General features: G+C 48.4%; 1 protein-coding gene across 2 annotated transcripts in view; it reads right to left on the bottom strand.

Moving 5' to 3' along the window:
• The window catches only part of Sh3bp4 (SH3 domain binding protein 4), a 75900-nt gene extending 68320 nt beyond the window's left edge, over positions 1-7580 (bottom strand). The window contains exon 1 of one of the 2 annotated variants that reach the window (XM_051190760.1): positions 7473-7580. The gene's annotated coding sequence lies outside the window, so the exon portion shown is untranslated. The remainder of the gene's footprint in view (positions 1-7472) is intronic. The other variant, XM_051190759.1, reaches the window with a different exon arrangement.
• Positions 7581-14929: the final 7349 nt, after the last annotated feature.

The raw sequence follows: 14929 nt of genomic DNA, 5'->3' as shown, positions 1-14929 counted from the left end.
TCTAAGTGTTAGTTAGAATGCCAAGGTGCCTAAGAAGAGAAAATTAAGCTTGTCACTGTGAGGTGGGACAAAATCACCACTATGTTTCACTTGGCCAGTATACATCACACTCACACCCCTCACCCCCACACAAACTCACACCCACCTGGCTTGCTGAGCCTGGAAGCCTACTGTACACGGAAGATGCATGGATTATAAGATGTAAGGACTGCAGGGAAGAAGCTCAGTCAGTAAACAACCTAATTCCTGGAACCCAGTAAGACTAAAAGCAAGTATGTCCACACATACTTATGATTGAAGTACTGGGCAGCCGGAGACAGAGCGAGCCCTGGAGCTCACTGCTGAGTTGCAGACTGCTGAGAGGTAATGTCTCAGAAAACTAAAACCAAGGAGATGGCGTCTCAGGAATAACACCCAAGACCATCCTCTGGCTTCCACATACACTTGCACATACATGCATGGTCACCTGTACAGATATGTGCACCCACACATAGATATGTTACTCCTCCCACCCCCAACACATAACACATAAAGGCAAAAAGACCCTGGACAGAGACAGATAAAGGGTACAGGGCAGCTCTTGACCTTGGAAAGCCAGGGGAGCTCTGTTCAGGGAGGCTTGACGTGGGGATAAAGTTATCCCATGAATGACGTTCTTAGAACAAGAGTCACCATTAGTCCTCCCCAAAAAATTACGCAAAAGGCATGTGGGGGTTGTTCTTAGCCCACTGGTCCTAAAGAGCCTCTCTCCTTCCTGGAGCCCTCAGTCCTGGCCCCTGTGATGCCAGCCCCTGAGCTTCTGAGAGCCCTTTGGCCCACGCCTGGCTCCTGCCATTCTGTCCACCCGCTCACCCTCAAGGGATGGTCCTGCTCCTCTCTCCATCTTTTTTTAATTTTTCAAGAGAGGGTTTCTCTGTGTAACAAACAGTCTTAGCTGTCCTGGAACTCGCTTCGTAGACCAAGTTGGCCTTGAACTCACAGAGGTCCTCCTGCTTCTGCCTCCAAAGTAATGGAATTAAAGGCATGTGCCACCACCACCCGGCCCTGCTTCTCTCTTATTGCTAGAGATTGTTCTCCTCTGTCCTAGAAGTTTCCCCTCTCTCTTACTAACACAGCTCCTTCAGGCCTAACCCAGATGCTTCCAGGCCTTCATGCTGGGGCTCTCAATCCCCTTTTCCCACACAGCACCTGACCCCCACCCGCTTCTGCTTCGGCACACCCTTAGCCCCCCTGTTTGTGACCCAAGTCACCAGTGACTTCCTGAGCCTTTCCTCCCACAAAGCAGATAACAACCCAGGACTGTCCCCTTTCCTGTGGTCCTACCCCCCTGCCTGTGACCTGGTGTCTCCTTCACTACTACACCCAGAGGACTCCAATGCTTCTTTCTAACCAGACCTGCTAAGCACAGCTGGCTGGGGCTGAAGATGTCTTGGTAACCAAGCTGGCTGGGGCTGACAATGTCTTGCTAACCAACATGGGCCCCAGGAAGGCTGCTGGGCCTCCCTACCTCTCTGCTTTATCATGCAAGATATCCTCTCATCACACACACACAAGGACCAAATCCATCCTACCCAGGATTCTTCCAAACCAAACCATTACCCTATGACAAAAAATTGTTCACTACAGCCAGGTGTGGTAGTACTTAGCTATAATCCCTGTGCTGGGGAGGTATAAGCAGAAGGATCAGGGCCACACAAGACATCAAGAGGTAGCTGGGACAACTGGCCTCTGCCTGCCTCCCCCAAGAACACAGCACTTCCCTGAATAATCAATCTACTATACCAGAGAAAACAACTTTTCATGCAAATTCCTCATTGTATATATCAGAGGTATACAGCCTGGGTTCATGTGAGCATTACCTGGGCACTTTTGAAAGTTCCAGATGGGCTGGGAAGAGGGCTCAGTAGTAGGTAAAGTGCTTGCCAGAGACAACAGGGGAACCTGAATTCAATCGCCACAGCCCACTAAAAAAAGCTCATCCTGGTGGTACACACTTGGAATCCCAGTGCCAGGGAGGCTCGCTGGTCAACCAACCCAGCCTCCCTGGTGAGTGTGAGGCCAGCGAGAGACCTTGTCTTAAAAGGAAAGGCGGAGAACTGGAGAGATGGCTCAGTGGTCACGAGCACTTGTTCCCTTGCACAGGACCTGGCTTCACTTCCCAGCACTGACATGGTGTTACCACCTGTAGCTCCAATCTTAGAGGACCTACCGGCCACCCTTTCTGACATCCTTGGGAACCAGGCACACATGTGATGCACATACATACATGCAGGCAAAATAAATAAATAGATCTAAATTTTTTAAAAAGTGGGTAACTCCTTAGAATAACAGCAAGACTAATCTCTGTCTGGCCTCCACCTGTATAACACTCATATATGCACACATGTTTCTATACATACACACACGCTAAACTCTGTAGAACTGGAGGCCTACACTCACAGAAATACTGGATTTAGCGATGGGAATGGAAAGCACATTTGTAAGCTCCCTAGTGACTTTAAAACAGCCTGGATTTTGAAGCCCCCTTTGCTGGTCGAATTAGGTTGCACAGTGTCCTGGAAACCCTTTGCAACATTTGCTTCCAGGCGGCCTCTGCCCAAGCTAGGCAACTATGTCATCTCACTGAAAGGGTTGGTGCAGGGGCTCAGCACAAGCAAGGTGAGCTGGAAACAGGTTTTTCTTACTACCCCCTCCTCCCGCTGGCTCCCACAAATAGTTAAACGTGCAGGAGTTTTGCCAGCCCACGCTGGGAGCTTAAAATCAGCCAGGGTGGGAGTGTTTACACCACAGAAATTGGCAGATGGTGCCATCCAGGCTCTTTGTTTTTCTCCCCTGGAGCAGGTTCCCAGTACACACCTGGCTCCTAGACTCCTACACCGGAGGCTGGGTAAACAGGCCCTCCGATTTCAGGAGGGTCCTGAGACCTGAGTTCTTCAAGGTGGCCAGAAGACTGAAAGAATTTGGAGCCATTAAAAAAAAAAAAATCTGCTCAGGAGAGTTGAGCTAACAGGCATCCACAAAGTTCTCCTGGGACAAGTCTCCACTGAGCAGATAAGAATAACTCATTAGCGTGTCATTTACTTGGTTGTAAAAAGGAAGGTGGAATCCTTATCTTGGGTTTACTTAACAGCCTTCCTATAATCTTACTTCTTGTGATGTCATCAGGCCAGAACACCTCTCTCAGTGGTACAAGGGCAGGCTTCTTGGTGGATTCTGCCTGACTTCTTCCTGCTGCAGAACCTCAGATCTTCCAGACACACCAAGCTCTGCCCTGCAGACCAGGCAGGCTAGGGATGTCTGATGCAGGAGTGAAGGTGCACACTGGCTGTCTTCCACGAGGCTGAGGTTTTCGTCACCTTCATTGTGTGAGCTAGTTTCTAACTGTAAGAAAGACAGCATCCAGCTATTTCCATGCCTGTTTCCTAACACCCCCAGAATGCATGACTGAAAGCGCTTTGCTTCTTTAGTTTTAGCACTCTGTGAGGAGTGACGGAGGCTTCTGGAATACACGGATTCCGGTTCAAATCCCAGCTCACAAATGCTGGAAGAGTTAGTAAGATCCCGCCACCTTCCTGCCAACAACAGTTATATTGCAGACTCCCCAAAGTGCATGCAGGAAGACGCCAAAAGACACAGAAAAGTGTCACCGGAGATCTCAGTGTGTTGTTGTGCAGCAAAGCTTTTCCTGGGGGAGACACTACATATGTCTACTCACCCCAGATAGGGAGCTCACGACACACCAAAATACAAATACCACCAAAGCCCATCTTGGTGAACCAATGAGTCTCACTAGGGTTACTTTACAGAAGCATGGGTGAGCAGAAATGACTCAAAGGCAGCTGCAACATCAAAGGGCCACCCCAGCATGGCATGGATGGCAGCTCCACGGGGACCTGGAGCACACTGCACAGCCTGCAGGCAGCTCAGTAAGTTGAAGGGAGTCCTTTCTAAGTAGTTCAGTTGGTCTAAACCTCTTCCAGGCAGCAAAGATGGTTTCTGTTTTCTTCCAGGCAGCTGTTCTGACCTCAGAGTCTTCTTTGCAGCTGGGCTTGCCTGAGAGCAACTCTCAGCTTTTATTGCTTACTCTGGACCGGGGCCTAGTGAATCTGGTCAGTTTCAGGGACTTCCTGAAGCTACCTTGAGTTTCTTACCTTCCTGTTGAAGAAGTTTCCCTGCAGGATGTAACAGAACTGTTACGCAACGGAAGTCTAGCTCTCATGAGCGGCGTCATTGCTTGCTGACAGTTGAAAGTGCAGCGTACCTGGCAGGTGCACAAGAGCCTAGATGGTCTATGCAGGATGTCACCTCTCCCTCCTTAGACGCAACCCTAAAACGCTCCATTTCTGAAACTCTGTGCAATCTCTGCCCTCTAGAGGCTCACATCTCCTCCTGGGAGCTGGCCTCTATGCCTGGGGTGTGGAGTTATGCAATTCACATGCCCTGGGGCGCTGGCCAAGCCTTCTTGGAGGACACTGAATGTATATGCATTGTTCCCTGAGTGTCTTAGGGTTTGGTCAATAATTTTCCTGTCACTGCTCAAAGAGGGGCAGCTGTAGAGCTTGTGCTGCTGTACAAGTTCCTCCAGAGCCAGGAGCTATCTGGAGCCAGCAGAAGCTGTGTGTTGGAAATGGGGCTAGCCCAGGGCTGCGGGAGCCAGTGCACTTGTATAGCTATCTGCTGGTTATCCCCTTCCTGGTTGTCAGATTGCAACCTTGGGGCAAAGAATATTTGGTGTTGATCTCTAGGGCCCTGGGAAATGTCCCAGGGATCTGATTCCAAGTCTCTGGAGAAAGACGGTAACGCAACCCCACACAGGTGTCAAACGTGAAAATAACAAAGCAATGCGAAGGCTGTCCATTTGCTGATTCCAACAGTGAGTTACGACGTTGTGCCGAGCCAGGACTGCAAGTTAGGAACACAATGGCTCTGGCCTCCTTCTGGTCAAGGGCTCTCAGAGAAACACCAATGGACTTCTCCCAGAGGAGGTGTGTGTGTGTGTGTGTGTGTGTGTGTGTGTGTGTGTGTGTGTGTGTGCGCGCGCGCGCGTGCGCTCACACACACACCCCCACAAGGTCTCAGAGAGCCAAGGGCTCTTAATTGGCTGGGAACAGAGAACTCAAACCCAAGAGGCCTCACAGGATTCGAGGGCGTAAACCCCATTCATCATTCATTCTCCTATCTCATTATCAGACTAGAAACCAACATGAGAATAAAAAGAAAGTCTATGCAAACAGCCCAGAGGGGAACAATTCCAGCCTGCTGCTGGATTAGCAAACAGCAAAGGAGAAATTCCAGGAAGACAACCCCCCTAACACACACACACACACACACACACACACACACACACACACACACACTTACTTCTACCTCCACCCAGAAAATTAAAAGCACAACTTCTATTAACAATGGCAAGGATGAAGGACGTCTTATCAACAATTTATCCAGGCAGGTTTCTGGACCCTTCCAAGCCCCTGCGCCTGAGCTCACATCTGCAACCAGACCCAGGCCACATCAAAGTGCTAGTGGGAGCAACAATTAAAACGAAACCATCAGAGGGTCACCAGTGACTTAAAGAGAATCTTCCAGCCTGGCTCTTGGCGGGGAGACAGGGTGAGGACAAAAGGCAGGCTGTGTGCCTCACCTCTCTGTCTGGGTCCCTATTAATTGTTCTTTAAGAACATTAAAGCCTGGTGCCAGGACATGGGAACAACAGGAAAGAAAGGAAAGTCCACAGAGACTTCGCTGGCCTTGCTGCAGCGGGCCTCGGAGCCGGTCATTGTTCAGTCGGTAAACACGTGAGACATAAAACAAATCTCTGGGAAACCAGGTTGTTCACTTCATTCGTCCTCCTAGAACCAACTGTTCTCTCTTGGAGGATGACCCAGGCAACATTTTACAGGACATTCTACTGCTTTTCATGTACCAGGCACCAATGCCCCCTGACTTCAGGACACCCACCCACCCCCAAGTTCAGAAAGTGCTGGAAGGAAGCAGCCTTGAGAACTCCAGCTACTCCCAAGCTTTGAAGGACATGGCCTACACCAACAGGAAAATAGGAGTGTGTTCTGGGATCCCTGGGGCCTGCCTGGATCTTGCTTCCAGGGCAGGGTAGCCAAGCTCTAGGAAGCCTGTTTTACTGGATGACACCGTAGAACAGCTAAATGCTCCCCAGCACACTGAAATACAGCCGCTGTCCATCCAAGGATGCCAAAACGCTCCGCAAACCACCCATTATTTTTTATGGTGGCCTAGGAAGCAGATTGAGAATCATTACTGTCATTTTTTTTTTTACAAGGCTCGGCACCAAAACCACGGACAGGGATGAAGTACCAGGTCTCTCCTATCCATCAGGACCCACCATCTCATGGAAAACCCCAGCACATCAAAAGGGGGGGACTCATGACTATCAGAAACAGCCTTTGAGGGGAGGCATGTCAAAAACCCCGAAGTTTGGACACTGGAGACAACCAGAAGGGTGAGGAGAGGATGGTTTCATGCAAGGGTTTTTTTTTTTTTTCAGGATTATGCAAGAAGGTGCCGGGTATAATTCAATAATTACATCTACAAGGCTGTGACATCCCCCCCGCCCCAATGTAGGATCAGCGTGGGTCTCCTGTGTTGTTTATTTCGGCTCTGGACACACATTTTTTATAATCAGAGCAAAGTTATGTGAACTTTATTTCTGCTGCTAAATCATATAACACCAAAGAACACCAATCAGTTAGCCGAGCTAACAAGGGAAGAATAAACATGAATAAAACCCAGCACGGTATACCTTTTCAAATCTCATTGATCCACAAGGCTCTACAACCTTCTGTTCAAGCAGAGCGGCCAGTCACTGTTCCTCCCGTGCAGCATCTGGCTGCGTCCCATACCAGGGAAGGACCAGCGCCAGCCAGCCCCTAGTCCGCACCGCTAAGACCCCTCCAACCTGCACATTGCACCTCCAGATTCCTGCTAGGAGCCTCCCGTCCCCAAAACTGGGACCCTCTAACAAGACACACTCGGGGGCGCAGGGCAGCTTCCTGGTAAACAGTACTTGTAGAACAACGCTCCTCTATCCCAGCCGCTCCCACCCGCGCACTCTGGAGCTGTCACCTCGAGGGTGCTTGGTCACTCGATCTCCAACACAGAAACCGGAGTTTTCAATTTCATTCTCCGGGAGGGCTCTCCGAAGAAGTTGAAATGTGCATTGTCACCAAGTTTAACCGAGCCGCGCGCCCTTTGCTCCTCCCCAGGACTGAGCGGGTGGCGCCGCGACCCCTCTCAGCCTTCCCTGCGCCCCAGGCCCTAGAGACCACGATCGGCAGCCCGGGCCGCGCCGTGACCACAGAGGGCAGGGCACACGGAGCTCTAGGGGTTTGGAGCTGCTCGGGGCTGGCCGCACCCCTGCGCTCGGGATGCAGCCCGAAGCCACCCGCGCGCGGGGGTAGGGTGCGCCGGTCCGGCCCCGGGCTTCTCGCCGCGCCTACCTGGCTCGCATGGCGCCCGGTGGGTCCTGCGGTTCCCTCGTCGTGCGGGGTTAGCCCGGCCGGGCGCGTGCACAGCTCCGGGAACCACGGCGGAGGAGATCGAGAGGCAGAGGTGGTGAGGTGCCCGGACCCCGTCTACAGCTCAAAGCGCTCGGCCTCCGCCGGCGGGGACAGAGGTGGTCTGGGCCGGGGCGGGGCGGGGCGCGAGTGCGGGCGGGTCCCGGGCGCAGACAGCGGGCGCGAGGAGGGCGGAGCGCAAGCAGAGGGTTGGGGCCAGGGCTGGGGGCGGAGCGGGAGCGAGAGGCGGGGTCAAGCCCAGGCAGGGGCGTAGAAGACCCGGGGCGGAACTTCACGCTAGGGGCGAGTCTCAGGCGGAGAGGCGGGGTCTAGTTGAGGCTGGGGCTAACGTGGGTGGGGCGTGATCGGAGGGGCGTGGCCAATGAGAGGCTGGAGCGAGTAGGAGCTGAGCCTCGAGCTGGGGGAGGGCAGTGCTTAGCAAAGGTGGGACCTAGCTGCAGGGGGCGGGGCGTCCTACATGGGCCGGGCCAAGCGAGCCGCTGATCTTTTGAGAGAAGCCGCTTGGCGGACTGGCGCCTCCACGCCCGGGTGCGATTCCCGCCAATGCTCTTCCTTGTCTTTCTCCTTAACTACTCCAGCTGAGGAAGCAGGGTTGGAGCCTTATAGGACTTTGCCCCCCGGACCCAGAGGATGCTCAAATGGCTGTCCAATGGGAGACCTCCTATGCTAGATTTGGGGGAGCCTCCAGTCTTCCCGCCCAGAATCACGTTTATTGAAGGCAGTGGTTGAACGGTTAAGACGAAGAAAAAACACTCGGCTAGGGAACAACTACAAAGGAATCAAAGTTGCCCTCTAGGTAAACTGCAAACTCAATACGTGTCAGCATATTTACACTTCCTCCACTGGCACAGAATTCGACGCACGGTGCAAGCTCAGTAAATGAACGCACTGCCAGACAACGGAGCAAATGCCCACGCTTAGCTGCTCTCATAAGTCATCTCACGGGACTGAACAGAGGTTTTTGTAGGGTTGATTGCCTCAGTGAGGTCGAACCAGCCTTTGGTCGTGGTGATGAGAGGCAGGGAATGGAAGCTCCATGCAACTTGGAGGCCAGAACAAACATATCTTTAATGTTGTCACAGATTTATATCCAGAAATCGGTTGAGTCCATCCTCACTGTCACTGCCGGAGACGGACACCGTTTTTATTTTCAAAGTGACTTCAGATGTTAACGCAGATTGTCGTATCTGTCGGATCACATGGGGTGCATTGGCGTTGCAATTCCAGCCAGGAGTTTCGCATCTTATCCATGTTCTGTATGCCCCTCCTGACAACACTTGCCCTCGGATCGGGAGCCTCCCTTGAGAGGAATTATGTTTTCTATTACAGGTACAATCCTGGTGGATTCGGGTAGACAGACAGGTCAACCTAGGGCTCAGAGGGTGGGATTAATATTCTCTTAGAACATGGAAATGATTACAATTACTGCTAAAATGTAGCCGTAAACCTGAAGGGCAGCAGTCTCCTGGTTCAGGTAAAGCCTAGCTTAACTTGGGTGGAGGGGGAGGGGACAAAAGCATCCAGACTGCGGAGGGCATGGCAGGAACCAGGCTGCTGTGCTGGGAAGGGTAGGCCTCCCCATGGCTCTCTTACCTGTGAATATGAAAATTAAACACAGAGCATAAGTCTCAGCAGAGTGTCTAGCACAAAGTGGCCATCACTAAATATGAGCCATTTGTCTCACTGCTACTCCAAAAAGACTAACGCCCAGCAGAGAGAGGGAGAATAGGAATGAGAATGGGCTGGGGACAAAGCTCAGTTAAAGTGCTTGCCCAACAGGCACACAGGCCTGCCTGCGTTCATCCTCAGCACTAAGTAAACTGGGATGGGACAAGGCTGCTCTCCAGGACTGAAGTTCAAGGAAGGTGGAGGACCAAAAGTGGAACATAGGAAAGTCAGGGTCAGCCTGGGATGCGTAAGACCCTGGCGTGGGAACTGGAGAGATGGAGCAGAGGCTTAAGTGCAGGGGTTGCTCCTCCAGAGAGCTGAGCTTCAAGTCCCAGCTCCCTAGAGGCAGCTTATGTCTAACTGGAGTTCCAGGGTATCTGATGCCCTCTTCTGGTACCCATGGACAACCAGACATAGCCAGACATAAGAGTGGTACACAGACATAGATTCGGGCAAAACACTCATTTACATGAAATGAAAATAATTAAAACTTTTTTTTTCTGAGACAGGGTTTATCTTTGTAACAGCTCTGGCTGTCCTGGAACTCTCTGTGTAGACCAGGCTGGCCTTGAACTCACAGAGACCTGCCTGCCTCTGCCTCCCGAGGCCTGTGCCACTACCGCCTGGCAAATCTTATAAAAAGACCCTGTCCTGGGGGTGGGGGAAGACCTATTATTGGGTTAGGTGTCACATACCATAATCCCAGTATTTGAAAAAGATAAGGCAGGGCTGTGAATTCAAAGACAGCTTAGGATCTATAGCAGAGCTGACTCTGTCTCAAAAGAAGAAATACGTATTAAACATTGAAAACTACAAGAGGGCTGTAAATGGTCAAAGCTTTAAAAATAAAAAAAATTGACTAAATGAAAACATAATGGAGTCCTGAAACCCTGCAAATGGGCCAGCACCAGCTTCACTGATGAAAAAGCTCAGGGGATACAAAGGAGCTGTGAGGTGAGAACGCCCAAGTGTGACCTAGGCGATGCCCTGGCCACGGGGAAGCAAAGGTCAGAGACACACCACAAATCAGAGGCTGGAGCTGGGCAGAAATTCAGACTGTAACACGGATGAGCTAAACACTGCAGAGTGCATGCATGGGCTCCGGTGTCCACCGGGCCAGGCAGAGTATGTTATACAGACTTCAAGCCTTCTGGCCTCCTGGGTGAGGAGTGGTCCTAATCCAGGGTCTTGAAGCAAAATGATGGAAAGAAAGAGAAATCAGTTTCTTCGTGCCTTAAGTCAGATTTGACTTCGGGAGAGCTAAACCAGGGAGAGAGAACACTGTGTTTAGGTTAAGCCATCTGTGAAGCATTGTCTGTTCTGGAAGGAATGAGGTCTCTAGATATGCTTCCTGCTGAACTCATGCTTTGTGGTTCCTCCAGTTTCTTTGACTTGCCCTTATTTTAAGATCTCTAACATGAAAGGAAGGGAAGAATGAGCTACCCGAGCAGTCAATATGTTCAAGTATTCTTTGAGCGTTACTGGAGCAAATGGGACAGCAAAAGTCAAAACTTGGAATCTCGGTATAATAGTGCTCCTTTGTCTCATGGACTAAAGAATTCCAAGAGCTGGGCTCAATGTCAAAGACCTATAATCCCATCAATTGGGAGATAGAGGCAGGAGGATCAGGAGATCAAGGTCAGCTTCTCTGGGAGAGTGTGTTCCAGGTCAGCCTAGACTCCATGAGACATTGTCTTACAACACAAACAAAAGCAAAAATCCTCAGAGAGGAGTGTGATATAAATGTAAACATTGATCCTAAATGAAACCTTCTCTTAAAGTCTCGAAGCTCACTGTAAGACTATGGTCATGCGTATACATATGCATATATATTAATTTGAGATATATATATATATACTTAATATATATATATATATATATATATATATATATATATATATACTTATATTTGTAGATTATGTAGGCGGAGTTTCTGTCAGGGCCACTGGCTCCAAAATAAATGAACACAGACTTAACATTAATTATAAGTGCTCGGCTGATAGCTTAGGCTTATTACTACCTAGCTCTTACAACTTAAATTAACCTATCTATATTAACCTACATTTTGCTACATGGTGTTACCTCTCTTTTATCTTACACTTCTGTTTCCTCTCTGCCTCTTGCTGGTGACTCCTCTAACTCCGCCCTTCTTCTTCCCAGTGTCCTTAGTCTGGTTCTTCTACCTAACCATATCCTGTCCAACTATTGACCAGTCAGTTTCTTTATTAAACCAATCACAGTGACATATACTCACACAGTGTACAGGAATATTCCACAGATATACACATAAAACGTGGACTGAAAGACAGAGTGGTGGGCTGCAAAGTCTGATAGTCCTGGCTCAAATGCCAACTTGACCACCTGATGGCTGGGTAACATGAAGCCATGCCATCCTGTGCCTGTTTTCTCATCTTAGGATAGGTACCGTTGGGCAGGTGAAATGACTCAGGGTGCATTCAATCCCAGGAACCCAAATGGCTGAAGAAATTGACATCTGACCTCTGACCTCTATACCTATACTATGACACAGGCATAGTCCTCTTCCCATAAATAAGTAAATGTAAAAACAAAACAAAAATAACAAAAAAGAAAAGCTGAGATAGAGGTGATGTTTAGAAGGATTAATTGAGATAATATGTAGATGTGGCTTAGCCTAGTGCTGGGCCCATGGTATATATACCACTTCCAGATACAACCCATCATTTGCATACACATATGCTCTGACAAATGATTCTTTGGTTCACATTAAATCCAAGTGAGTTGGGTTCTTAAACTCAAAATAGAAATGTCCTTTTCAAAGGGATGTCCGTGTTGCTTTTAGGAAACAAGTTATCGACACTGTCCAAGTCAGTGAGTAAGAACTATGGCCTAGCTGGCAGAAGTAGACCAGTAAGGATGGGACTTTCCCTGTGAGAGCCTGGCCCAAGGTTCTTGTCTCCTGCTCTGCTTCCTGACCACCTTCTATATTAACCAGCCTCTCCCACATTCCCTGTACTTGAGCAAAGCTCCACCACCTTTCTGAACTGAATTCCTCTGAAGCAGTGAGACAAAATTAACCTCCCCCCTTCCACTCATTCTCCCTAGTAAGTATTTTGGTTTTGTCTGTTGTTTTTCTAAGATTTATGTGTTTATTTTATGTGTATGAGTGCCCTACCTTCATGTATAACTTTATGCCAGAGGGCATCAGATCCCACTAAATAGATGTTGTGAGCCACCGTGTGGTTGCTGGGAATTGAACTCAGGACCTCTGGAAGAGCAGCCAGTGCTCTTACCCACTGAACCATCCCCTATTAGGTATTTTGTTGCATGGATGAGGAAGTAACTGGCTTCTGACTTCTGGATGCAGGGAAGTGAGATACAGAGAAAAAGCACTCACACAGAATGCCTATTATTACCCCAGCAGTGTCCCATCTACTCTAAACACTGCTGCCTGTGCTCCATGATGAGTACGCAGCCATCAGCAAAACCACTAACTGATGCACTCCTGGGAATGTCAGCTCAGACAAGAGCAATGCCAAGTGGCTCTTAACTGTCCTGAGCTCTGCAGACACTCTCTGCTATGTCATCATGCGCTGGGCACCTGTAAAACACAAAGGGGATGGCTACTCAGGAATCAGAAGCAGGCCCATCAGTAAAACATCTCTCCATCTACTAGGAGATGTGCTCAGTCATGAAATAAAAGGGATAATATTTCTTTAGAGGAATGGAATCAATAAGGACCAAAACAGCGGTGTGGAGGGCAAAACCGGGTAAGTTAAGAACTGCTAGGGAAGGAAGAGGGAAGAGTCATTTGGGGGGGTGTTACCTAACCGCTGGTAGGTTGCCCCTTTCTCACTGGATGGCCCCACACCCATGAAGAAGTAGGCAATGCTCACTGGCTTAGTGAGTTAGTAAAAACGCTAAAGCAGAGGGTATGAACTTAGGAGGGAAGCCTGGGGGAGAGTTAACAGGGGGTGGAAGATGGGCATGATCATATTTTCTTATATGCATTATTAGGTCCTCAAAGAATAAATACAAATGCATATGTAACCTAGCTAAAGAAGGGCTGAAGGCACATAGTATCTGATGCTTTTCCAGAGGAAAATACAAGTCATAGAACAACACCTAGGGAGAAAGTTATATGTATAACAGCCTACAGTTGTTCTCCATCATATAAAAGAAACTGATTCACCTAAATGAACAAAAAGAACTGTAAACTGGGAGCTGAAGAGATGGCTCAACAATTATGAGCAGGTACTACTCTCCCAGAGGACTAGAGTTCAGTTCCCAGTACTCTCACATCAGGCAGATCACAACCCCTACAACTCCAGCTCCAAAGGGATATAACACTGTGACCTCCATGTACAATCCCACAAACGTGCACAAACATGCATACATAATTAAAAATAAGAAATGTTTCTGTTATTTATTTTAAAGAAAGAAATTTGAAGCCGTTGTCTCTGGCTTCAAGTGTGAAGAGGGATTGCCTGTCCTCGAACACCCAGAATGCCAAGCACAGCCCTAAACCCATTTCACAGCTGGCATGGGGAAGGAAGACTGAAGATAACATTGTTTTCTTCTTAAAAACTCCGGCTGCCCATTGGTAACAAATGTCCCTTTGCCTAAAATTCACAGTCAGAGACTGTCTATTTAATCGAATCTGTTTGTTTTAAACTGAAAATGCATCTACATGACTCTTAAGTAGAAAGTTAGATTTCTAACAGCCTAATGTTGTAGTATCCTTTGTTAGTTACTGTTAGAAAAGCCAGCTGTGGGCTCATATGTAATCTGAACACTCAGATTAGGGTTTGAGACCAGCCTGGGCCACACAGCAAGTCCTTGCCTTAAAAATCCAACAACAAAATAAGCATGTAGACACACAAGGTGATGGAGCTCAGCTCGTAAAGTGCTGGCATGCCCAAAGCCATAGGTTCAATTCCCAGCACCACATAAACTAGGTGCCTGCAATCTCAGGCAGGGATCAAGAAATGACAAAATCAAAACATTACTATTTTAAACTGGGCACGGTGGCTCCTGCTTTTAATCCCAGCACTCATGAGGCAGAGGCAAGAGAATCTCTGAGTTTGAGGCCTGCATGGTCTACAGAACAAAATCCAAGACAGACAGGGCTGTACAGAGAAATCCTATATCAAAGAACAACAACAAAAAATAAAAAGTAAAAACCTTTGAAAAGCAGTTCTCTCTGAACACCCACGCTTAAATCTGTGTTAAACTTTTTCTTAATAAACTCTAACTTCACTTCCAAAAATACAACAATGAAAGTCAGCTGTAATCTTAAAAAAAGCACTAGCCATGGAAGTGAGGTTAACCATACATGTGACCCCAAGGGACATAGCCGAGGTCTCAGATTCAGAACTGAGGTTGTACTACCCTACATGCCTTAACCTTTCTTGCTTTGAAAGCAAATTTTATAAATATTTTAAGCATGGATCCAATATGAAATTTGGCGTAGAATGCTATCTATTTTATTGTCACTGGATGAAAGACTAGGACATACTGCTTGCAGTAAGTTGTGATGACTACATGTTTATTTCTTTAATCTCTCCCTGTTACTTTGTGTGTGCATTGGGGATCGAACCAGGACCTCTAATGTGCTAAGAAATCCCTCTACCACTGAGCTACATCTAGATTCTTTGAATATTCACGCTCAGATTAAATAGTGAGACACAGATCCATAATTTAGATTTTAGCATCTCCTCGTTTACATTTCA

This window comes from Phodopus roborovskii, unplaced genomic scaffold (assembly GCF_943737965.1).
Source record: "Phodopus roborovskii unplaced genomic scaffold, PHOROB, whole genome shotgun sequence".
In the NCBI taxonomy this organism is placed as follows: Eukaryota; Metazoa; Chordata; class Mammalia; order Rodentia; family Cricetidae; genus Phodopus; species Phodopus roborovskii.
Note: the sequence above shows the minus strand (reverse complement) of the source record. Positions and strands in the feature narration are given on the sequence as shown.